This window comes from Somniosus microcephalus, chromosome 19 (assembly GCF_052327205.1).
Source record: "Somniosus microcephalus isolate GS21.2 chromosome 19, FLI_Smic_1.0, whole genome shotgun sequence".
Classification (NCBI taxonomy): domain Eukaryota; kingdom Metazoa; phylum Chordata; class Chondrichthyes; order Squaliformes; family Somniosidae; genus Somniosus; species Somniosus microcephalus.
In genome coordinates this window covers 53,737,435-53,762,734 of record NC_141005.1, presented here as the reverse complement: position 1 = coordinate 53,762,734, position 25,300 = coordinate 53,737,435, and positions in this window count along the sequence as shown.

The following is a 25,300-nucleotide window of genomic DNA, read 5'->3' as shown; positions in this document are numbered from 1 at the left end:
CCAGCGCCTGAAAATGTGTCGCAACTGAGGTCATTCCTCGGATTGGTGAATTACTACCATAAGTTTTTGCCGAATTTGTCCACAATTCTGCACCCACTGAACGCCCTGCTACAAACTGGAGTAGCATGGAAATGGAGCAATGAATGTAAGCGGGCCTTTCAGAAGTGAAAAGGCCTGATCGCTTCAAGAGAAGTATTGGCTCACTACAACCCATCACTACCGATAAGACTGGCGTGTGATGCGTCTCCCTACGGCGTTGGAGCGGTACTGTCACATAAATCCCTTGATGGTTCAGAGAGGCCGATAGCTTTTGCGTCGCGCTCGTTAACTGCAGCCGAGCGTAACTACGCCCAGATTGACAGAGAGGCCCTCAGCCTGGTGTGGGGGGTGAAGAAGTTCAATCACTACCTGCACGGACAGAAATTTACTCTACTAACTGATCATCAACCTCTTGTCTCCATTTTCAACCCTAAGAAGGGCGTTCCGATAATGACAGCACAACGGCTACAGAGGTGGTCCCTTTTCCTAGGGGCACACCAATATGACATCGAGTACAAAGGAACTAAACAGCATGGGAATGCTGATGGATTGTCGCGCCTACCGTTGCCGACGGTGGAAGAAGCACCTGCAGTGGATCCTATGGAGATATTCCACTCGACCATAGTCGAATGTCTACCTGTGACGAATGCAAACATAGAAAAGGAAACACGAAATGACCCGACACTCTCCAGGGTCTATGATTTAACGGTGAAGGGATGGCCAGCACATGGCGAACCACTGTTGCCAGCATTCTCGCCAAGAAGAGAACAGCTGTCAGTGTGCCGAGGAACCTTGATGTGTGGATCCAGAGTAGTAATTCCACCCAAATTGAAGGATAGAGTGCTCAATGAGCTTCATGAGGGTCATCTGGGAGGGGTAAAAATGAAGAACTTAGCCAGAGCGTTTGTGTGGTGGCCGGGAATCGATAGAGAAATCGAAGAGATTACCAAGAGCTGTACAGGATGCCAGAAGGTCCAAAACGCCCCACCACAAGCCCCTCTACATCCATGGGAGTGGCCCTCATCTCCATGGCAAAGGGTACACATTGACTTTGCTGGTCCATTTATGGACTCGATGTTTTTAATTGCGGTGGATGCACATTCAAAGTCGCCAGAGGTAATAAAAATTTCCACAACCACCACAGAAAAAACTATCACAGTCTTACGAACCATATTCGCCAGAAATGGGCTGCCTGAACAGATTTGCTCTGACAATGGACCACAGTTTGTGTCTGAAGAGTTCCGGAGGTTCTTAAAGAACAATGGTGTTAAGCATTACACATCCGCCCCATATCATCCAGCCACCAATGGATTGGCTGAGAGGTTCGTTCAAACATTCAAGAAGGCTATCAAGGCAATGTGTAATGAAGACATACCCCTACAACACAAGGTGGATAACTTCTTGTTTGCCTACCGGAATGCGACACATGCGGTTACCAACCAAGCTCCAGCCATGATGTTCTTCAATCGAAGACTAAGATGCCGCTTGGATTTGGTTAAGCCAAACATCAGAAGAGATGTGGAGAACAGGCAGTTTCAGAATATGAATGAAAGGCCAACCAGGAGTTTTAAGATAGGTCAACCAGTTTTGGCCCGGGACTACCGCACAGAGAAATGGCAGCCAGGAACGATCTGCACATGGCAAGGACCTCTAATGTATACCGTGGACGTTGGAGAGAGCATTGTAAGATGCCATGCTGACCAGATTCTAGAGTCACTGGAAAACGTCAAATCTACACCACGATCTGATACACCTGGTGATGAAACCAAAGTACCAATTACATCTACCTCAGAATCGGTGATATTGGAAGCAGACGAACCAAACAACGACGTTGATCCCGAATCAACTTTGCCAGAAGAACCTGATACCCCAAAGAGGCGTTATCCGGACAGAATCAGGAAGTCTCCTCAAAGACTGAATTTATAATTGATTAACTTCAGCTAATGTATATAGCAACTGTAATTGTAAATATGTTATTTAATTATTAATCAAATGTTGTGTACTGTTTAGCTAAAAGGGGAGGAATTGTAGTGTATGTACCTTGAAGAAGGAACTATATTCTGCAGCCCCTGTATACTGCAGTACCAGTAGTGACCACCCCTGTATATAAGCCTGTGCAGTAACTTTGTATAGTAGTTCCAGTTTTGTCTCCATTCAGTAAACACCTGTTATAACCAACTTCTGCAGTCCGTGTCTCAATTACACACGGACGTTACAGAAAGCTCTTCACTTATTTAAATTAACATAAAAATTTAACTTCATCTGTCACGTGTCAGCTGTGATCCTCAGGCTAGGCTGACCTTACAATAAGCTGACGCACACTCACCTTAAACTGAGAATTTGTCACTTAATGTTTCCAAGAAAGAGGTGAGGGCAAATTCAGTGAGACCTGGAGGGATGGGCATGTGATTTGGAGAATCCGGGCTTTAGCGTTGTAGGCCTATCTCTAACCCGCACTCCCATCTAGCAAGGCTCTGCTCTGAGAGTGCAGCCTTGCTGAATTTGCCCTACTGTGTAAGCCCCCAACCCAATCGGTAGTGTGGGGGTGGTCTCAGGTTCTATCCCTGGTCTGTGCTGATTAGGCCATCCTCAGCTAAAGTGGGTGGCAACATGGGCGGTGACATGAATCAGTCATTCATGAAAGAAAGACTTATGAAATAATACTGAGTGGCCTGCGGGTGGCGCTGTCCAGGGAGAGTATAAATACTCGGGCACGGGCACAGCTTGCGCAGGACATTCTTAACAGGAACTAGTGAAGGACACAACGAGACCTCCATGTTGTAAAACAGTTGATTAAAGCTTTGTTTAACGCTTAGACCAAGTGCCTAGCAGTTTTCTTACGTCAGGCGGTACAATTGGCTTCAGCAGCCCTGGGTTAAGGGGGAGGTGTGGAATCACCCAGAGTTCCCATTCCTGATCACTGTCAAGCATGGGAGTGTGTGTGTGCACGTGTGTGTACTTGAATATGAAATAAGGACAAGATTATGCTCAACTGTGATGTTCCAACAATCAAATACCCCACTGATATTTGCTATGTCTTACGAAGAACTGTCACTTGGCGAAATACTGATGGGTAGCCAATGCCTGTGGATCTCAACCTCAACATAGACCAGCACCTTCATGAGAGAAGGGAGAAACACTGGAGAGGAATAAAAGATATTCAGGTCGATTTTATGAATTTGCATCCCCAGTGTGAAACATACAATGGGAGCCATGTCAGGAATTTCAGTGCCAAAGTTCACTGGGACCTTCAGGAAACCCTCAAGACAGATGACTTCCCCACCCAAATTCTCGATACATGTCCTCCTAGTGAATGAAGCTTGGTGCCATGGGTACAAATTCTAATTTCTACCCAATGATGTAAAACTCCAGTAATAGCTGTTGGTCGTTCAGGGCATCACACAGACAAATGGGGCTTTGCGGCTTGCGTTCCTCAAGAGCGAAAGGCTTACAACTCAGCAGCATCGCAGGGATGAGTGACTCACCACAGTTATTTTTCTCAAGGAATGGTGCGGCGCCATTGTGATAGTCAACTTGTACTGCGATCATTGACAGTGACAATGTTCACATCAGCTGAAATCAGTCTGGAGCCTGGTAACAGGGACTGATGTTAAACGATGGATTCAACAGAAATACAAATCAGGAGAGTTGTAATGGGGCTGCCGATTCATTATCACCTGCTTTACACTTACCCCAAAGTCAAAATCAACTTGGCTGGTTCCTGTGCTATGGGGTGGGGAATATTTCTGGAGAGAATTAATAATGGGAATGTGAGGATAGATGAATATTCCGGAGTTATTCTCAATTATCTTTGGGAATTAGGGCTTATTTTGTGTGGGCATTCCATCAAGAGATTGACTAAATAGGCATGACAAATTAAACTTCACATTATTGGCAAAAGGAGTGGACGTGATGCGTCAAGTAGCCATTTCTCATTCTATGCTTCCTTATGTTCTGAATTGAGCAAAGCTCTGATTTTTCCCATTAAATCTAAATGACTTCAATTTGTATTGATACAGACATTGAAGCTTACCTCTAGCATTTGGCATTTACAGCTCAAAAGTAATCTGTAGAAAAAGTAGCCAGTATTATTCGTGCATTTAGATTAATAGAACATGTAAGCAAACCAATAAATAACTCAAATTACTAAATTTAATGGACACCAATGACTTGTAGTGAAAACATTATTATAAGGAGACGTTGAGTGTGCATGAAAAGATACATAAATCTAATTTAAGTGTATGCTTCAATGAGGTTATTCATCAGAATATGTTGGTATATGGCTTCAAAAATTACTCCACCGAGCCTTTGAAGACCAAAGCAACACTGGCAGCTATCCATGTTTTTAAACACACCCAGGGAAATCAGGTGTATGGAAAATATTGACCCACTTGGTTATCACAGAATCACAGAAACCCCACAGTGCAGATAGAGGCCATTTCGGCCCATCGAGCCTGCACCGACACATATCCCACCCGATCCCCGTAACCCCTACGCCAACACATATCCCTCCGTAACCCCACGTATTTAATCCCCCTAACACTAAGGGTCAATTTATCATAGCCAATCAACCTAACCTGCACATCTTTGGACTGTGGGAGGAAACCGGAGCACCCGGAGTAAACCCACGCAAACACAGGGAGAATGTGCAAACTCCACACAGACAGTCGCCCGAGGACGGATTCGAACCCGGGTCCCTGGCGCTGTGAGGCAACAGTGCTAACCACTATGCCACCGTGCTGCCCTTGCAAGGGAAATGGTTTGCAATGAAATAATGGGCTGAATTTTGCCGGCGCTCAGAGGGCGTGTTCAAAGGTGGGTCCATTGTCAAAATAGCAAAGATTGACAGCAATTAGGGAATCTGCTGTCAACCCGCCTCCACGCAAGTCTCCCAGGTGTCGGGTCTGTCGGCGTTAAACAGACCCGACATCAAGCAGCCGGGCAGGCAATTCACATCATTAAATGGGTTGTTAGCATCCAATTAACTGTTATTTTAAGCCTACATTTCAATTTTACGTGCTCCCCCATGGGTTACCCGCTGCTCGGGGAACACGTCAGCTCAGCATGTCGTGAGTGGATTCAGCATTGAATTATCTCATGACCTGCCAGCTGCCAAAGTTGTCTGCAAGATCCCTTGTTACAGCTGTTCACTTTCAAAGGTCAGAAACTGTTGGTTACTGCATTTGGAAGACATATTGAGCTTTCTGCAGCTTGCAAGTTTTTGGAGCCAACTCTCTATCCAGTGCGACCTCATTGGAACAACCTCTCTCACCATTGACAGATCAATTCTGTCATCTCAACTTCACCTGCCATCTATTCCATCAGCATTGTTGCCCTTAAAACTGTCTCACCTTGGTCCTCAGAATCCCACCAAGGTCAGCCCCAACACCAACATCACCGGGCACACCAGCAGCAACAACAACAACACCAGCCTTCTCCGCAATCAACTGACACTGCACAGGACAGAGGGCATCAGCACCCAACCATATTGCTGACCGGGACACCGGGGATGGCCTCACCATGGCCACATTTACTTCACTTGACGCTGTACACCCTGGCTGCCACATGATGCGCCAGGTTGGCACCACCCCATGCCAACACCATAAAGCATCCCTACAATGCCCAAGCCATTTCTTTCACACTCATCACCTTTGCAGGGGGTACTGTTATGTCTCACCATTCACTGCAACTCACTGAGACACTTCCAAAGGTTCACACAAATCTTTCCAAGAATGCAAAGTGCTGAAAATAAAGGTTTCAATGTTTGACAGCACATTACCAGAAACTTCACATGAACATTGGCTAAAACATCCAAGTGCCTACCCTTGTGTGTTGTTAGTTGGTATGCTTGCAGTAGGATGAGGGTGAGTGTGAGGGTTGGCTAGTGAAATGGGGAAGTGATAATGTAGATAGAGAGGGATGGGTGGAGGTGCAAGGTAAGTTGGTGTGAGTAAGGAGTGTGGCTTGGCAGTAGCGTTTCATGATCTGCTGGGATCATTGAAAGGCTTGCGCCACTGTAGCCTAGTCCTCCTGACGACATCCCTGCTTGTGCCCTCCTGTGCAATGTGCAACTAAGTTGCATTGGGGAGGTCTCTTCCACCCATGGGAAGGAAAGAGGACCTCCCTGCGTGCGAAGCATATGGAGGGAGTCATGGGAGAGCCTGGGTGCAGCCGTGCACCTCTGTGCAGTGCTCGTCAGTGTTTGCAGCACCTCAATGCTGCAGAACACTGACAGCAGAACTGTCAAACTAAATTTGGACATGGCCCCTTTAAGGAAACCGGCTGAGGATGCATCATCAAATGACGTCATCAGACCCGCTTCCTATTAATTGGCTGGGAACCTCACAGGGCGTGCTTAACAAGCCCAATCAATGTAAAATCACTTGGAGAGTGCGGACTGCAGTAGGCAACGGGCTGGCACCATGACACCGACCCTGGCCGTCCCGGACCCACCTCGGTCGGCAAAATCGTGGCCAATGAATCAACAAAATTATTTGTGGTAAATCACCTTTTAGGACACAGTGGGTGCGAGGGGACAAAGGTTCCCTGTTCACCTAACTGCATATTAACTCTGGTTCCACACACAACATGGTGCCACATTGGAAACCTGGTGCAAGTGAACCAAACACACAGATAAATGAGTTTTCATAGCAGCCACAAGAACTTCCCCGAGAACTTTACACAAATGCAACTTTGAGGGTAAAATATGATAAAACCAATACAATAAGGTCATATCTTGATAAGTACTAAAACCATAGACAGGATTTTTTTACTTGACTGGATAAATAAACTCAAGCGCAATGAAAGGTTCTAGCTGTTATCCATCACATTCAGAACTGAATCCAATAATTCTAACTGATCCATGAAAATCCCAATATTTGGTGCAAATGGAAAAGTCAGTCTTGTGAATAATGGCGCTCACTTTCAGAAGGCGCACTTAGGTTTTTGGGGGGTGAGTATGACCCAAAGATAATTTCTGCTACATACATCTGGGAAGTAAGACCTATGGGATTCTTCGTTTAATAACTTGGAAGAGAAGGGTGAGACAGGGACTCTTCAGGAATGCACGTAGCATTCGTAACAAAATAGATGAGTTAATGGCACAAATAATTACATATGGGTATGATCTTGTGGCCATTACAGAAACATGGCTGCAGGGTGACAATGCCTGGGAATTAAACATACCAGGTTATTTAACGATCAGGAAGGACAGGCAGGAAGGAAGGGGAGGTGGGGTGGCTATGTTAATAAAGGAAGAAATCACTGTAATACAGAGAAATGATATTGGGTCAAAAGATCAGGATAATGAAACAGTTTGGGTGGAGGTAAGGAATAAGAAGGGGAAAAAAACACAAGTGGGCGTAGTCTATAGACCTCCGAACAGTGGCAACTCTGTTGGACGGAGTATCAATCAGGAAATAGTTGAGGCTTGTAATAAGGGAACATCTATAATTATGGGGGATTTTAACTATCATATTAATTGGACAAATCAAATTGGGCAGGGCTGCCTTGAGGATGAGTTCATTGAGTGTATTAGGGATGGGTTTCTTGAGCAGTATGTAACTGAACCGACCAGGGGACAAGCAACCTTAGATCTGGTCCTGTGTAACGAGACAGGATTAATTAAAAATGTCCTAGTAAAGGATCCCCTTGGAATGAGTGACCATAACATGGTTGAATTCCATATTCAATTAGAGGGTGAGAAGGTTGGATCTCAAACAAGCATGCTAAGCTTGAATAAAGGAGACTATGAAGGTATGAGAGCGGAATTGAGTAGAGTGGATTGGGAAAATAGATTAAAGGGTAAGACGATACATGATCAGAGGTGTACATTTAAGGAGTTATTTTACAACTTCCAAAAAATATATATTCCACTGAGAAGAAAAGGGTGTAAAAGAAAAGACAGCCATCCGTGGCTAAGTAAAGAAATTAAGGATAGTATTCGACTAAAAACAAGGGCATATAAGGTAGCCAAATCTAGTGGGAGGATAGAGGATTGGGAAAACTTTAAAAGACAGCAAAAAATAACAAAAAGTTTGATTAAGAAAGGGAAGATAGATTATGAAAGTAAATTAGCAAAAAATATAAAAACAGATAGTAAGAGTTTTTATAGTTATATAAAAAGAAAAAGGGTGGCTAAAGTAAATGTTGGTCCCTTAGAGGATGAGACCGGGAAATTAATGGTGGGAAATATGGAGATGGCAAAAACACTGAATGAATATTTTATATCAGTCTTTACAGTCGAAGACACTAAGAATATCCCAACACTGGACAAACAGGGGGCTAAAGGGGGGGAGGAGCTAAACACGATCAAAATCACTAAGGAAGTGGTACTCGGTAAAATAATGGGACTCAAGGCGGATAAATCACCTGGACCTGATGGCTTACATCCTAGGGTCTTGAGGGAAGTGGCAGTAGGGATTGTGGATGCATTGGTAATAATTTTCCAAAACTCCCTGGACTCGGCAAAGGTCCCGGCAGACTGGAAAACTGCTAATGTAACACCCTTATTTAAAAAGGGCAGTAGACAGAAGGCTGGAAACTATAGACCGGTTAGCCTAACATCTGTGGAAGGTAAAATTTTGGAGTCCATTATTAAGGAGACAGTAACAGGACATTTGGATAATCATAATTTAAAAGGACAAAGTCAGCATGGTTTTATGAAGGGGAAGTCATGTTTGACAAATTTGCTGGAGTTCTTTGAGGAAGTAACATATAGGGTGGATAAAGGGGAACCAGTGGACGTAGTGTATTTAAACTTCCAAAAGGCATTTGACAAGGTGCCACACAAAAGATTATTGCTTAAAATAAAAAATCACGGGATTGGGGGTAATATTCTGGCATGGATAGAGGATTGGCTATCTAACAGAAGGCAGAGAGTTGGGATAAATGGTTCATTCTCAGACTGGCAATCAGTAACTAGTGGTGTTCCGCAGGGGTCAGTGCTGGGTCCCCAACTCTTTACAATCTATATTAACGATTTGGAGGAGGGGGCCGAGTGTAACATATCAAAGTTTGCAGATGATACTAAGATGGGAGGGAAAGTAATGAGTGAGGAGGACATAAAAAACCTGCAAGGGGACATAGACAGGCTAAGTAAGTGGGCAGAGATTTGGCAGATGGAATACAATACTGGAAAGTGTGAGGTTATGCACTTTGGCAGGAAAAATCGTAGAGCAAGTTATTATCTTAATGGCAAGAAACTGAAAAGTACTGAAGTACAAAGGGATCTGGGGGTCCTGGTGCACGAAACTCAAAAGGTTAGTATGCAGGTGCAGCAAGTGATTAAGAAGGCCAATGGAATGTTGGCTTTCATTGCTAGGGGGATAGAATATAAAAATAGGGAGGTATTGCTTCAGTTGTACAAGGTATTGGTGAGACCGCACCTGGAATACTGCGTACAGTTTTGGTGTCCATACTTAAGAAGGGACGTACTTGCTCTCGAGTCAGTACAAAGAAGGTTCACTCGGTTAATCCCGGGGATGAGGGGATGGACATATGAGGAGAGGTTGAGTAGATTGGGACTCTACTCATTGGAGTTCAGAAGAATGAGAGGCGATCTTATTGAAACATATAAGATTGTGAAGGGGTTGGATCGGGTGGATGCGGGGAGGATGTTCCCGATGATGGGTGAAACTAGAACTAGGGGGCATAGTCTTAGAATAAGGGGCTGCTCATTCAAAACTGAGATGAGGAGGAACTACTTCACTCAGAGGGTGGTAGGTCCATGGAATATGCTGCCCCAAAAAGGTGTAGAAGCTACATCATTACATAAATTTAAAACAGAAATAGACATTTTCCTAGAAGTAAAGGGAATTAAGGGTTACAGGGAGCGGGCAGGAATTTGGACATGAGTCTAGGTTCGGATCGGTCATGGCCCTGTGGGTAGCGGAGCGGGCCCAGGGGCCGTGTAGCCTGATCCTGCTCCTATTTCGTGTGTCTAATTCTGTTAGATTCAGGAGATGGTTCTGTGATAGTAGATTGGCGGTTAGGATCAGATCAGCCATGATCTTATTGAATGGCGGAGCAGGCTCGAGGGGCCGATTGGCCTACTCCTGCTCCTATTTCTTATGTTCTTAAATGGCTAATAGTGGCCATCTGTTGCTGTGGAATACCCAGAATTGGTGTGAGAAACAGGCGCACCCATTACACTGATATCTGTCAGTAAATACCCGTTTTTTAAAAAACATTATTAAAATACTCTTTACATGCAGCTCTTTCATATTATGAGTGTTATATAGTATTATAATTTAGATCGGGGGTCCATGATTACTAAACCATTTGAAAACGGGCCCTTCAACCAAAAAACATTGAGAGCCACTAAACTAGATATTAAATCCGTGAATCTTAAGGTATGGTGTTCTTCAATAAATATACGGAGACTGCAGATCAACAATCAACAGGTGTTTACTGGATGAGGGTAGTCTAAAAACTAATAGTACAGATGCCTGCTCAGGGCTTATATATAGGTGTGGTCACTGCCGGTACTACAGTATACAGGAGCTGTAAAAGTAGTTCTCTCTTAAAGGTACATGCACTACAATTCCTCCCCTTTTAGATTAACAGTACCATAACATTCAAATAACAGTTAACACTTTTAACATGCACATTAACTGAAATAGTCCATTTATAGATTCAGTCTTTGGGGCGGCTTCCTGATCCTTTCTGGATAGCGCCTTTCCTGAGTGTCTTGTTCTTGGTGCGGAGGCGATTCTGGCCCCCTGTCGTCGGTTAGTTCATCAGTTTCCGACGCTACTGTTTCTGGGGTAGATGCTACCGGTATGTCGGGTTCATCACCAGGTACGCGAGACATGGGGTTGACTCGTTCCTGTGATGCTAGGATCTGATCGACATGGCATCTCACAATGTTCTCCCTGACATCCACTATGTACATTAGTGGCCCCTGCTGTGTGCATATCATTCCGGGTTGCCATTTCTCTGTTCGGTAGTCGCGGACCAAGACTGGTTGTCCTACATTGAAGCTCCTTGTCGGCTTCTCATTGATGTGCTGGAATTGCTTATTCTCAACATTTCTTCGCACATTTGGTCGGAGCAAATCCAGACGAGATCTCAACCTTCAGTTAAAGAACATCATGGCCGGGGTCTGGTTGGTAACTGCATGTGTCGCATTTCTGTAGGCTAACAGGAAATTGTCCACCTTATGCTGCAGTGGAATGTCGTCATCGCACATGGCCCTTACTGCCTTTTTAAAGGTTTGTACGAACCTCTCAGCCAATCCATTTGTGGCTGGATGATACGGAGCGGATGTGTAATGCCTTACCCCATTCCTTCTCATAAATTTCCGAAACTCTTCGGACAGAAACTGTGGTCCGTTATCAGAGCAAATCTGCTCTGGCAAGCCGTTCCTGGCAAATATGGTCCGTAGGACTGCAATCGTTTTCTCTGTAGTGGTGGAGGACATTTTGATCACCTCAGGCCATTTCGAGTGCGCATCCACTGCTATTAGGATCAGATCAGCCATGATCTTATTGAATGGCGGAGCAGGCTCGAGGGGCCGAATGGCCTACTCCTGCTCCTATTTCTTATGTTCTTATGTTCTTATGTTTGCCTGTTTATTGCAGGTTCATCTTTTCTGGTGAATAACTCAAGAAAACATAATAATGTGCCACTACATGCACAATATCTTAAGCAAAGCAGGATTCTGGTGGTCAACCAACTTTGCCCAGATGCCAATAAGACATGATGAACTGGATAAGCTAGAAGCTCCCTGCCTTCAAACTCACTTTCCCCCTGACCCTTCCCTCTAGAGCTAAGTGTGTTGAAGACACTTTTAGAATTGGCCATGCCTGGGATCATAAATAAACCACAGGAATTATCTGATTAAACAGAAATCAGGAAAGGCAGAGTAAAGCAGGAAACAAGGCAATTGGTGTTGTTCCATTCAAGGGGAATGCTTCAAACTCAGCAATCCTTCATAGAGAAGTAAACCAAGTCTTAGAACTATGAAGCCATACTTCTGTTGAGATTAGGAAGACTAAATCCATCTTTATTCTTGGGAACTGCAAAGCATGGACTTTCTTTACTGTGCTTTTTTGTTTCTTCTGCATACGTGCTGTGGAGTTGCTGAGGACCTCCAGGAAGGGGCTCCAGGTTATTGGTGCTTTCCCAGCTTTGTCCATATAAATATTCATACAACAGTTCAATGTCAATAATATCCAGTTGATGGATTGAGGAGATGAAAAGATCGATCATACATCATGACTTTTATTATGTACAAAAGCTTCTTGAGAAAATCATATACCACAAAAAATATGCGCCTTGCACTCAGTAAAATAAAGTTATACATAGATGAATAATGTTTGACTACAGGAAATTGGAACTCAAACTCTTTAAATATTGTTCCAATTGTAGTATTTTACAAAATCCATTTGATAACTTTAACCGAAATTGAATTTTGTTTTACGATGAGTTAAATCCATGCCACAAATGAGGCAATTACACTGTTGAAATGGAACAAAAAAAAACACAATAACTTTACCCAAAATTGAATTTCAATTATTCTAAGGATATTCTCAGACCAGGTGCTGTATTATTAAAATCACCATTTTTTGACTTATGATCTTCCTTAACAGCTAAACCATTTTTCCAATCTTTACAGTAGCTGACTGTTGTCTGTCTGAAAGCTTCCAATGTGCTGGCAGTGTCCTTTAACAGATGAGCCCATCCATGCCAGGGAGCCTAGGATCGCTATCGTTCATTATTTATGTGAATCAATATGCCATAAAGTGTTGGGAAACCAGACCTACTTCTAAACATCACTTAATAATCAAGGAACTGCAAGAGATCTTCAGAAGAAACAGCACCTATCTTTGCAACAAAGTGTGAATTTTTGATTTGAGTGTTACTTTTAAAATCATGTTTAGAAATTTCTTTGAGGCAACACTTTACAACATTTTCAAAAGCATGTAAGGCATTCATTTGAAATAGATAAATGTAGTGTGATATGTGTAGGAAGCAAAGAGTTGGAATAAACGGGTCTTTTTCCAAGTGGCAGGCAGTGACTAGTGGGGTACCGCAGGGATCGGTGCTAGGACCCCAGCTATTCACAATATATATAAATGATCTAGACGAGGGAACTAGATGTAATATCTCCAAGTTTGCAGATGACACAAAACTGGGTGGGCGTGTGTGCTGTGAGGAGGATGCCGAGAAAATCCATTATGATTGGGCAGATGCATGGCAGATGCAGTATAACGTGGATAAATGTGAGGTTATCCACTTTGGTGGCAAAAACAGGAAGGCAGATTATTATCTGAATGGCAATAGATTGGGAAAAGGGGAAGTGCAACGAGACCTGGGTGTCCTTGTGCACCAGTCGCTGAAGGTAAGCATGCAGGTGCAGCAGGCAGTTAAGAAGACAAATGGTCTGTTGGCCTTCATAGCGAGAGGATTCGAGTACAGGAGCAAGGATGTCTTGCTGCAGTTGTACACGGCCTTGGTGAGACCACATCTTGAGTATTGTGTGCAGTTTTGGTCGCCTTATCTGAGGAAGGATGTTCTTGCCATGGAGGGAGTGCAGCAAAGATTCACCAGACTGATACCTGGGATGGCAGGAATGACGTATGAAGAGAGATTGGGTCGATTGGGCTTATATTCGCTAGAGTTTAGAAGAATGAGAGGGGATTTCATTTAAACTTATAAAATTCTAACAGGACTAGACAGACCAGCTGCAGGAAGGATGTTCCTGATGGCGGGGGAGTCCAGAACCAGAGGTCACAGTCTAAGGATAAGGGGTAAGCCATTTAGGACTGAGATGAGGAGGAATTTCTTCACCCAGAGAGTGGTGAACCTGTGGAATTCTCTACCACAGAAGGCAGTTGAGGCCAATTCATTAAATATATTCAAGAAGGAGTTAGATATATTTCTTAAGGCTAAAGGGATCAAGGGATATGGGGAGAAAGCAGGGACAGGGTACTGAATTTGGATGATCAACCATGATCTCATTAAATGGCGGAACAGCCTCGAGGGGCCGAATGGCCTACTCCTGCTCCTATCTTCTATGTTTCTATGTTTCTGTTAGACATCCTGGAGAGATGTATGTTGGACATCTTGGGGAGTTAAAAGGGTTAACAGTCAAACTTTTATATCTTAAAGCAACAGGCTTTCCAATATAAACAGGATGACTTTGAAGTGTGGCAAGGAGAAGGCATTGCTTGCTTTCTGAAATGTAAAGTGCTTGTGTAAGGGAATGAGTGTTAGTAATGACATCAACCATGAATGGTTAATGTTTAGTTTTAGGGTAATAAACATGGGTAGTAGGTATCCATTAGATACAGATAACAATTGGTCAAAGATGCTAAAAAATGTTACATCAGGAAGTCGCGTGTAGAGGAAATGGTTCTGAGGTAAACAATTGCAAACTGTTTTCATATTCAGAGGATTTGGGAAATAGATACGTAATTTAACATTTTCCTTTGATGTAGTCAAGATATATATATGGTGTATAAAAGAGCATGGTTTGCAACAGTATCTCAGAGTGTACTCGAAAGATACAGAAACCGAATACGTATCCACTCTCTGTATACAGTTAAGACTGATCACCTTTACTGTGTATCAATAAAGTCTGTTCAGTTTACTCCACTACGAAGTCTCGTGCTTACTGGGAAAGTGTTGTTGTGAACCAGAGGAGAAAGGAGGTTGCTTAACCTTTTTGCACATGAGTAAGGGCAACACCAAACATTTGTACACCATGCAGGGTTTCATGCTCAAGGCTGCCGAGTGGGTGAAGGTGTTACAGGGAATGAATCTTCGAAAGTTCATGACCAGTGCCACGAGGCTATTATGAAAGCAAATAGAATGTTAGAATGTATTGCAAAGATGATTAAATGCAAAACAAGAAACACTGTACTGTCTCTGTACAAAGCCTTGGTTAGGTCTTATCTAGAATACTGCGTCCAGTTTTGGTCCTCGTACATGGTGGTAATAAACCTGGAAAAGATTCAGAGGAGGGTCACCAGATCAGTACCTAGTTTAAGGGCCCTAGTTACCACACTGAGCTTTTTACTCCAGAAAAGCATACATTTGAAAAGATTTAAGTAAGGTCTTTAAAATAATCAAAGGAGTAGATTTAGTCCATGCGGCTATTTGAGTAAGATAGATTAGGGAAGACCGGGGGACATGCGTGTAAATTCCATAAGCATTGAACTAGGCTAGATGTCAGGAAGTACTTCTTTTCACAGAGAGTCGGCGACCTATGGAACAGGTTGCCAGCATGCACAGTGTAGATTAGCTGAGGGTGGCCAACATAACTACATATAGAAGGTAGATGGGTATTTGGGGTATCACAGTCACCATGATCTTCTGGAACCTGTCTGATCACCTTTGGGGCTCAGAGAGGAGATTTTTCCTAAATTGGCCTATGGTTTTGTTTCCTTTTTTTACTTTCGCAGGAATTTCTGTGGTTGTTGGTGAGTGGGATTGGGGGGGGAGGGGGGGGGTTACCATGACAGTATAAGACAGGCTCGATGGAACGACTATAATAAAAACAGAAAATGCTGGAAATACTCAGCAGGTCAAACAGCATCTGTGGAGAGAGAAACAGAGTTAACATTTCAAGTCGCTGACCTTTTGTCAGAACTGGAGCGGCTGTTCTTTTCATGTCCTTTGTTCTTGCATGCTTATATAATGGCCCAGAAATTCGGGTCGGGGGCTTCCCGCAGGTGCAAGCCCCCGATCTGCACTTAGCTTGCGCGCCGGCCGTTGAGCTGTGGGCTCCCGTGGAATTCTGATCCGGGGCCTGGTCCAGCTGCTGGCGCGCAGTGCTTGCGTATCCCAGGGGCGCAGTTAGTTCGATGCATCCCCTGGGATCACGTGGGCCATGGGCAGCCAATCGGAGTAGGGAATGCTCCATTCTTAAGTCTGACAGGAAGTGCTGTCAGGACTTATAAATACTACGGCCCCAAAATAGCACTAAACCTTCAAATAAATTTTTTTAAATCACAGTCTTTAAATAAACTATAAATTACATTAAATAACTATTTTAAACAATAATTTAAATTTTTGAATTTTTTTTTATATTCTAACAGGGCTAAACATACTTACCTTGCTTTAAAGTATTTAAAAATAATGAACCTGTGGAAAAAATGTTTTAATTTTAATTAATTCACCACTTACCTTGTAAAAAGCAGGCCTCACGCCTGCTTTTTACATTTCTAAATTCTGCAGGCTTACGTTCCCGGAGAAACCTGTAAAAAAAAACTAAGTTTGATGCGCACACGCAGCCTCCCCCATGCACGTGTTCGACCTCTGAACCTCTTCGTTCACGGGAACGGAAATGCCGGTTTCCCGCGCATGCGCAGTGCATGCAGCAAACCGGCACTTCCATCGGGCCTACGGGTGAGTACCCCATGCGTACTCACCCGTGGAGACCCGAATTTCTGGATCAATCTCCTTTAGCTCAGTGTCATTAGGCACTGCCATATGCAGGCCTCAAGTCCCCTATGAACCTATTAGTTAGTAAGTCTGAATTGTTTAGCATGGCCATTTAAAAATATTAACATAATCAAGGCATCAAGCTTCAGCAATGACAACTTGCATTATAACGACCTTTTAACATTGAAAAAAAATGCCAGGGTGCTTCACAAAGTCGTAACGATAAAAATGAACACCAAGCAAAAGGTGATAGTAGGAGAGGTGACCAAAATCTTGGTCAAAGAGGTGGGTTTAAGGATTTTCTTAAAAGAGGAGAGAGATGTGGAGGGGTCGAGGAGTTTAAGGAGGGAATTCCAGAGCATGGGTCCTAAGCAGCTGAAGGCGCTGCTCTCAACGGTGGGACCAAAGGAGGAAGGGCATGAGGGATGTACAAGAAGGCCATTAGAGGAACAGAGCATTGTGGAGTTGGAGCTTATAGGGCTGAAGGAGGTTACAGAGATAGGGAGGAGTGAGCTCAAGAAGTGATTTAAAGCCAAGGATTAAGCAATTTTAAGTTTGAGGCATTGTGGGACCGGGACCCAATATAGATCAGCAAGGAGAGGGATGATGGGTCAGCGGGACTTGGTGCAGAATAGGATATAGGTAGCAGAGTTTTGAGTGAGCTGAAGTCTACGGTGGGTGAAGGATGGGAGGCTGACTAGGAGAACATTGGAATAATCAAGTCTGGAGGTGACAACGGCATGGATAAGGGTTTTAGCAGCAGATGAGCTGAGGGAGCAGTGAAGGCAGGCGATGATTCAGAAATGGAAGTCTTTGGAATGGAGAGGATATGGGGTCGGAAACTCCGTTTATGGTTGAATAGGCTGCCAAGGTTGCAAACAATCAGGTTCCGCCTGAGACAGTGGGCGGTTAGGGTTAGAGAAGTAGTTAGTAATGCCGATGAGGAAGCAGAGAGTAAGTCACTGATCACTGGTTAGAAAGGATTATTGTAGTGTATGTACTTTTAAGAGAGAACTACTTTTACAGCTCCTGTATACTGTAGTACCGGCAGTGACCACACCTGTATATAAGCCTTGAGCAGCGTCTGTACTGTTAGTCTTTAGGCTACCCTCCTCCAGTAAACACCTGTTGATTGTTAATCTGCAGCCTCCGTGTCGCTATTGAAGAACACCATACTTTAAGATTCACGGATTCAACAGTGGCGACGAGGTCGATTCGAATCTACCTGCAACTCTGCATTTCCTTCCAAGGATTCGCTCCGGGAGGACGGTGGAAGAAAGTCGAGGCCAGAAGCACGGGCGTCGACCACGAGCAACCGCCCAGTCATCCGGAGAGAGTGTGAACATCGCAGGGGAGGCTGTTAAGAGCAGGGCTTGGATCTCCAGCCACGACGATCCAGCAACAGACTGGCAACAGGTACAACGCAGGCCCTTCCCAGACAGCGGCGGCTGGAGCCGACCGATGGCACAGAAAAGGCCGAGCAGCGTCGACGGGGTAAGAGAGAGGGTAAAGCGCACAGGGCGCAGCCGGGGGTGGAAGACCGAGCGGCGTCGACGGAAAACAAAAAAAAGAGAGAGAGGGTAAAGCACAGCCGGGGTTTAGGACCGAGCGGCGGCAACGAGAGAGGTGCACAGGAGAACGCGCAGAGCGCAGCCAGGGCTCAAGGGCTGAGCAGCGTCCGCGGGGAAAGAAAGGAAGCGCGGGAGACGCCATTGAGCCGCGGAGAAGAGGGGAGAGCATGGGAGACGCCATTTTTGAAGCCGCAGCGGAGAAGAAGGGCGAGCGCGGGAAGAAAGGAAAGCGCGGGAGACGGCATTTTGAGCCAGCGGAGAAGAAGGGAGAGCGCGGGAGACGCCATTTTAGCCAGACTAACCACACCCAGGGATGCCGAAGAGTGGCAGTGTCACAGCGTTCGACAATGAAGTCGAAGATTGGGCGACATATGTGGAACGCATTGAGGTGTACTGCAAGGCGAATGAAGTGCCAGATGCCAGGAAAGCACTGGTTTCATTGAATTCCATGGGTGCAAAAACGTATGGCTTACTGTGAAACCTAATAACCCCAGAGAAGCCAGTGGATAAGGATTTCGAAAGCATAGTGGAAATCCTACAGGACCACTTAAACCCCACACCGCTGCTGATAGCAGAAAGATTTAAGTTCCACAAAAGGAACCAGCACAAAGACGAAAGTAATGCTGAGTATTTAACGGAACTGCGCAAGCTATCGAAACATTGCAAGTTTGGAACGGGACTAGCGGATATGTTAAGGGACAAGTTGGTGTGTGGGCTTCAAAGTGAAGGAACCCAGAAACGGCTTCTGTCAGAAAAGGTTCTTATGCTGGAAAAGGCTTTCAGCATGTCAGTATCACACGAAGCAGCCGCACGGGGCGCTGCAGAGATACAACGGAGACCGCAAGAATATGGCACAAATGAAATGTCATATGGAGCAGCGAAGTGTTATCGCTGCGGCAGAACAACACATGGCCAGAAGGATTGTTGGTTCAAGGATCAAGTGTGCAGACAGTGTGGGAAAACAGGACACATAGCAAGAGTCTGCAGGTCAGGAAAGAAAACCAGCAGCAAGAAATCTCCACAGGAGAAGTACAAAAAGGTACATAAGGTGATGGAGAGTAGTTCAGACGAACAGAAAAGTGATACAGACTCCGGAAGCAAGGAGCTGGGTTGTCTGAAACTACATAACGTAATCAAAATGGAGGATCACCAAACTATCTGGGTCATGCTCAAGATAGACGGAGTCCAAGTGAAAATGGAATTGGACACAGGATTAGCCCTAACAGTCATAAACCAAAGGGACTACAAGCGGCTATTTTCACATATACCCTTGAGAGATACAGAGATTGTCTTGAAGACGTACACGGGGCAAAAAGTCTACCCCAAAGGAAAAATAAGGGTGAACGTGATATACAACTGCCAGGAAATACCAAAAATGGACCTATATGTATTGCCGGATGGAGGACCACCACTACTAGGATGTGAATGGATCCGGAAGATAAAATTAGATTGGCATTCCATACAGGCACTGACAGTAGAGGCCAAAAAGGATGACGACGTCACACCTGGACGACTGTCAAAAATGCTAACTGACACACAAGAAGTGTTCCAGGAGGGACTCGGAACACTAAAAGGCATAACAGCGATGATTAAAATAGAGGAAAATGCAAGCCCAAAGTTTTATAAGGCCAGACCGGTGCCTTATGCGATCCGACCAGTCGTCGAAGCAGAGCTGGAAGGTTTGGAACGTTCAGGAGTACTGTCCAAAGTGGACTGGAGCGAGTGGGCTACACCCATCGTTCCTGTAATGAAGAGGTCGTTGAGTAATACGCCTGGGGAACCAAAGAAGGTTCGCATCTGTGGGGACTTTAAGGTGACAGTGAACCCAGTCCTTCACATGGTACAATATCCACTTCCGCGGATTGAAGATATTTTCGCCTCGCTATCTGGAGGAAAACGCTTCACTAAGATTGATCTGGCCCAGGCGTACCTGCAAATGGAGGTAGAAGAAGCCTCGAAACAATACCTCACGATCAACACTCACAAAGGTCTCTACCAATACAATCGGCTGGTGTTCGGGGTAGCATCAGCTCCGGCTATTTGGCAAAGGGCAATGGATCAAGTCCTGCAAGAGATTCCAGGGACCCAGTGTTATTTGGACGACATCCTGGTCACGGGCAAAAATGACAGTGATCACCTCGCCAACCCGGAGCAGGTGCTCACTAGATTGAAGGGATATGGGCTACGAGCTAATCACCACAAGTGCGAGTTTTTCCAGAAGCAGATCTCGTATTGTGGCCACGCTATTGATGAAGAGGGGTTACATAAGTCCCCTGAAAAGATTGAGGCAGTAGTCAAGGCTCCAGCACCGGAAAATGTGTCACAACTGAGGTCGTTCCTCGGGCTGGTGAACTACTACCATAAGTTCTTACCAAATTTGTCTACAGTATTAGACCCACTGAACACCCTACTGCAGACGGGGGTACCATGGAAGTGGAATGACGAATGTAAACGAGCTTTCCAGAAGTACAAAGAATTGATCACATCAAAAGAGGTATTGCCCCATTTCAACCCAGCTCTACCAATTCAGTTGGCGTGTGATGCATCACCTTATGGTATTGGAGCGGTGCTGTCGCACAAATTCCCAGACGGGTTGGAGAGGCCAGTAGCCTTTGCGTCTCGGTCACTAACCTCAGCCGAGCACAACTATGCCCAGATTGACAGGGAGGCCCTGAGCCTAGTATGGGGAGTAAAGAAATTCAACCACTATCTGCATGGGCAGAAGTTCACCTTGCTGACTGACCACCAACCACTTGTCTCCATCTTTAATCCAAAGAAGGGCATTCCGGTGAAGACTGCACAACGGCTACAAAGATGGTCCCTTTTTCTAGGGGCGAACCAATATGAAATAGAGTATAAGGGCACGAAACAGCATGGAAACGCTGATGGGCTATCACGCCTGCCACTGCCTACTGCGGAGGAAGCACCAGCAGTGGACCCTATCGCAATATTTTATTCGTCAATAATTGAACGCTTGCCAGTAACTAACGCGGATATAGAGAAGGAGACCCGAAATGATCTGGCACTGTCTCGGGTATATGATTTGACGGTGAAGGGATGGCCAACACATGGCGACTCACTGTTGCCAGCATTCTCATCCAGAAGAGAACAGCTGTCAGTATGCCAGGGGACAGTGATGTGTGGATCCCGAGTGGTAATTCCACCCAAGTTAAGGAAGAGAATGCTCAATGAGCTTCACGAAGGCCATCTGGGAGGGGTGAAAATGAAAAGCCTTGCTAGGGCTTATGTGTGGTGGCCGGGGATCGATCAACAGATCGAGGACCTAACAAAGAGCTGCTCAGGATGCCAGAAGGTCCAAAATGCACCACCACATGCCCCTCTACACCCATGGGAGTGGCCCTCCTCTCCATGGCAACGGGTGCATATTGATTTTGCTGGTCCATTCATGGACTCAATTTCCTTAATAGCAGTGGATGCGCACTCGAAATGGCCTGAGGTGATCAAAATGTCCTCCACCACTACGGAGAAAACGATTGCAGTCCTACGGACCATATTTGCCAGGAACGGCTTGCCAGAGCAGATTTGCTCTGATAACGGACCACAGTTTGTGTCCGAAGAGTTTCGGAAATTTATGAGAAGGAATGGGGTAAGGCATTACACATCCGCCCCGTATCATCCAGCCACAAATGGATTGGCTGAGAGGTTCGTACAAACCTTTAAAAAAGGCAGTAAGGGCCATGTGCAATTATGACATTCCACTACAGCATAAGGTGGACAATTTCCTGTTAGCCTACAGAAACGCGACACATGCAGTTACCAACCAGACCCCGGCCATGATGTTCTTTAACCGAAGGTTGAGATCTCGTCTGGATTTGCTCTGACCAAATGTGCAAAGAAAGGTTGAGGATAAGCAATTCCAGCACATCAATGAGAAGCCGATAAGGAGCTTCAAGGTAGGACAACCAGTCTTGGCCCGCGACTACCGAACAGAGAAATGGCAACCCGAAACGATATGCACACGGCAGGGGCCACTAATGTACACAGTGGATGTCGGGGAGAACATTGTGAGACGCCATGTCAACCAGATCCTAGCGTCACAGGAACGAGTCAACCCCATGTCTCGCGTACCTGGGGATGAACCCGACATACCGGTAGCATCTACCCCAGAAACAGTAGCAGCGGAAACTGATGAACTAACCGACGACAGGGGGCCAGAATCGCCTCCGTACCAAGAACAAGACACTCAGGAAAGGCGCTATCCAGAAAGGATCAGGAAGCCGCCCCAAAGACTGAATCTATAAATGGACTATTTCAGTTAAATGTGCATGTTAAAGTGTTAACTGTTATTTGAATGTTATGGTACTGTTAATCTAAAAGGGGAGGAATTATAGTGTATGTACCTTTAAGAGAGAACTACTTTTACAGCTCCTGTATACTGTAGTACCGGCAGTGACCACACCTGTATATAAGCCTTGAGCAGCGTCTGTACTGTTAGTCTTTAGACTACCCTCCTCCAGTAAACACCTGTTGATTGTTAATCTGCAGCCTCCGTGTCGTTATTGAAGAACACCATACTTTAAGATTCACGGATTCAACAATTATCAATGTTAATCATTGAGGAGGACTGGTTGGGATGGCCTGTTTCTGTGTTGTAACTTCCATGTAGGAGGAGCCAGTTGGCACAGAGTGGAGGTCGAGCTTACTGAGTGTCCCTCCTGAGTCTGCATTCTAATGACTCTGATACACCAGGACTAGATGAAGTAGTCACTTGTCTCACTGCACAGGGCACTACATTGGAACTGTGTACTCTTTTTGTAGGGACCATAACAAATAAACTGTAACAAAACTTAAAACATTAATTGAAACTTGACAAATTAATTAAAATTTGGTTGGTCAGGGTGATGATGCACTCCAGTCCCCGCGGCGCCCACCAGTCGCGGAAGGCCTCGAGCGTGCCAGCGGACACCACGTGCTCCATCTCCAGCCAAAGATCAGGAGCGTGGGACTGAAGTGCAGCCAAAAATCGAGGAGCAGCAAAACGGTCTGTGTAATGTAGAAAAGCTTTGTCACAAATGTGGATTTTTGTCTTGCTTAACTTTTTTATTAAAGAAACAGATGCATCTTTTGAGCCGAGATCGACTTGGTTCAGTGATTTAAATTGTTAATGGCCATATCAGTATAAATAACAGGTGTTTCCTATGATATTAACAAGCTGATTGTGAGTCCTTTTGAAGTTGAATCTGGCTGGTTCACCGATGTAAATTAGTAATGGCTGCATCAATGTAAACAGCAGGGTGTCCTGTCTCTGCATGAGCTGATAGCTGTTCTATTCTGAATTGCTTATTAAAAACCTGGCTATCTGGAAAACATGTATATTGAGTGAAACTTTGCAGACAAAAATGGATATTGCAAATAGGCGGTGTGAAATTTATCTAGCTCTCCCCGTATGCAATAAATTTCTATTGTATATAACAATTGTATTGAATATAATATATTGTATTGTCTGGGAAACAAGCCATCTCCTGGACTATTTAGATGGTATGAGTGATTCTTTAATTTCTCACAAAGGCAACAATAGAGATTTTGCAGCAGAGTTTGTGAATCAGTTTTCACTCCAGTTTGCAAACCTAATTTCCAGCATCTGCAGTGTTTTCTTTTTGTGTAAGTGTGAGAGATTCTGGTGACTGATTCGGATAGGAATTCCTCTTTCATATCATTCCTTAGCACTTTTCCACAGACATTCCACCATTATTTACTTTCAACTAATTTACCTTTTGATGAGCAGTTTACATCTATAAATCACTGATTAGGCCTCAGTTGGAGTAATGTGTCCAATCCTGGACACCACACTTCAGGAAGGATGCCAAAGCCTTGGAGAGGGTGCAGAGGAGATTTACTAGAATGGTGCCAGGGATGAGGGAATTCAGCAAAATACTGCGGATGCTGGCAATCTGAAATAAAAACAGCAAATGCTGGAAACACTCAGCAGGTCAGGCAGCATCTGTGGAGAGAGAAACAGAGTTAACGTTTCAGGTTGATGACCTTTCATCAGAACTGGAAGGTGTTAGAGATGTAACAGGTTTTAAGCAAGCACAGAGGCAGGGAAAGGGGGCAGGGGGGAAAGGAAAGAACAAAAGGGAAGGTCTGTGATGGGGTGGAAGGCGGGAGAGATTAAATGACAAAAGGGATGATGGTGTAAGGCAAAAGGAGATGGTAATGGGACAAGTAAAGAAACAAAAGATGGGTTTAGAGAAGCTGTAAATGGCGATAGCAGAATCATTACAAACAGCTGCTGTCGGAAAAAATGGGTGCAGATGTTATGGTCTGAAACTGTTGAAATCAGTGTTGAGCCCAGAAGGCTGTAAAGTGCCTAATCGAAAGATGAGGTGCTGTTCCTCGAGCTTCCGTTGAGCTTCATTAGAACAGTGTAGGAGGCCGAGGACAGAGTGTGATGCAGAGATAAAATGGCAAAAGACCAGAAGCTCAGGGTCACACTTGTGGACTAAATTTAGGTGTTCCGCAAAGCAATCACCCAATCTGCCTTTGGTCTTCCCAATGTAGAGGAGACCACATCGTGAGCAGAAAATACAGTGTACTACATTGAAAGAAGTACAAGTAAATCGCTGTTTCACCTGGAAGAAGTGTTTAGGCCCCTCGACTGTGGGAAGAGAGGAAGTAAAAGGGCAGGTGTTGCATCTCCTGTGCTTGCACGGGAAGATGCCATGCGAAGGGGTGTTGAGGGTGATTGAAGAGTGGACCAACGTGTCGCGGAAGGAATGGTCCCTTCAGAATACTGAAAGGGGAGGGGAAGATGTGTTTGGGGTGGCATCACGCTGGAGGTGGCAGAAATGGCGGAGGATGATCCATTGAATGTGGAGGCTGGTGAGGTGGAAGGTGAGGACAAGGGGAACTCTATCATGGCTCTGGGAGGGAGGGGAAGGTGTGAGAGCAAAAGTGCGGGAGATGGAGATGGTCATACCCTGTCAACCACAGTGGAGGGGAATCCTCGGTTGAGGAAAAAGGAAGACATATCGAAAGCACTGGTATGATAGGTGGCATTATCAGGACAGATGTAATGGAGATGGAGAAACTGGGAGAATGGAATAGAGTCCTTACAGGAAGTGGCGTGGGAGGAAGTGTATTCAAGGCAGCTGTGGGAGTCAGTGGGCTTATATTAGACCCTTGATAAAGGGTTTTGACCCAAAACGTTGACTCTAATTTCTCTCTACGGATGTTGCCTGGCCTGCTGAGTTTTTCCAGCATTTTCTGTTGTTATTTCGGCTTATATTAGATATTGGTCAACAGCCTATCCTCAGAAATGGAGATACAGAAATCGG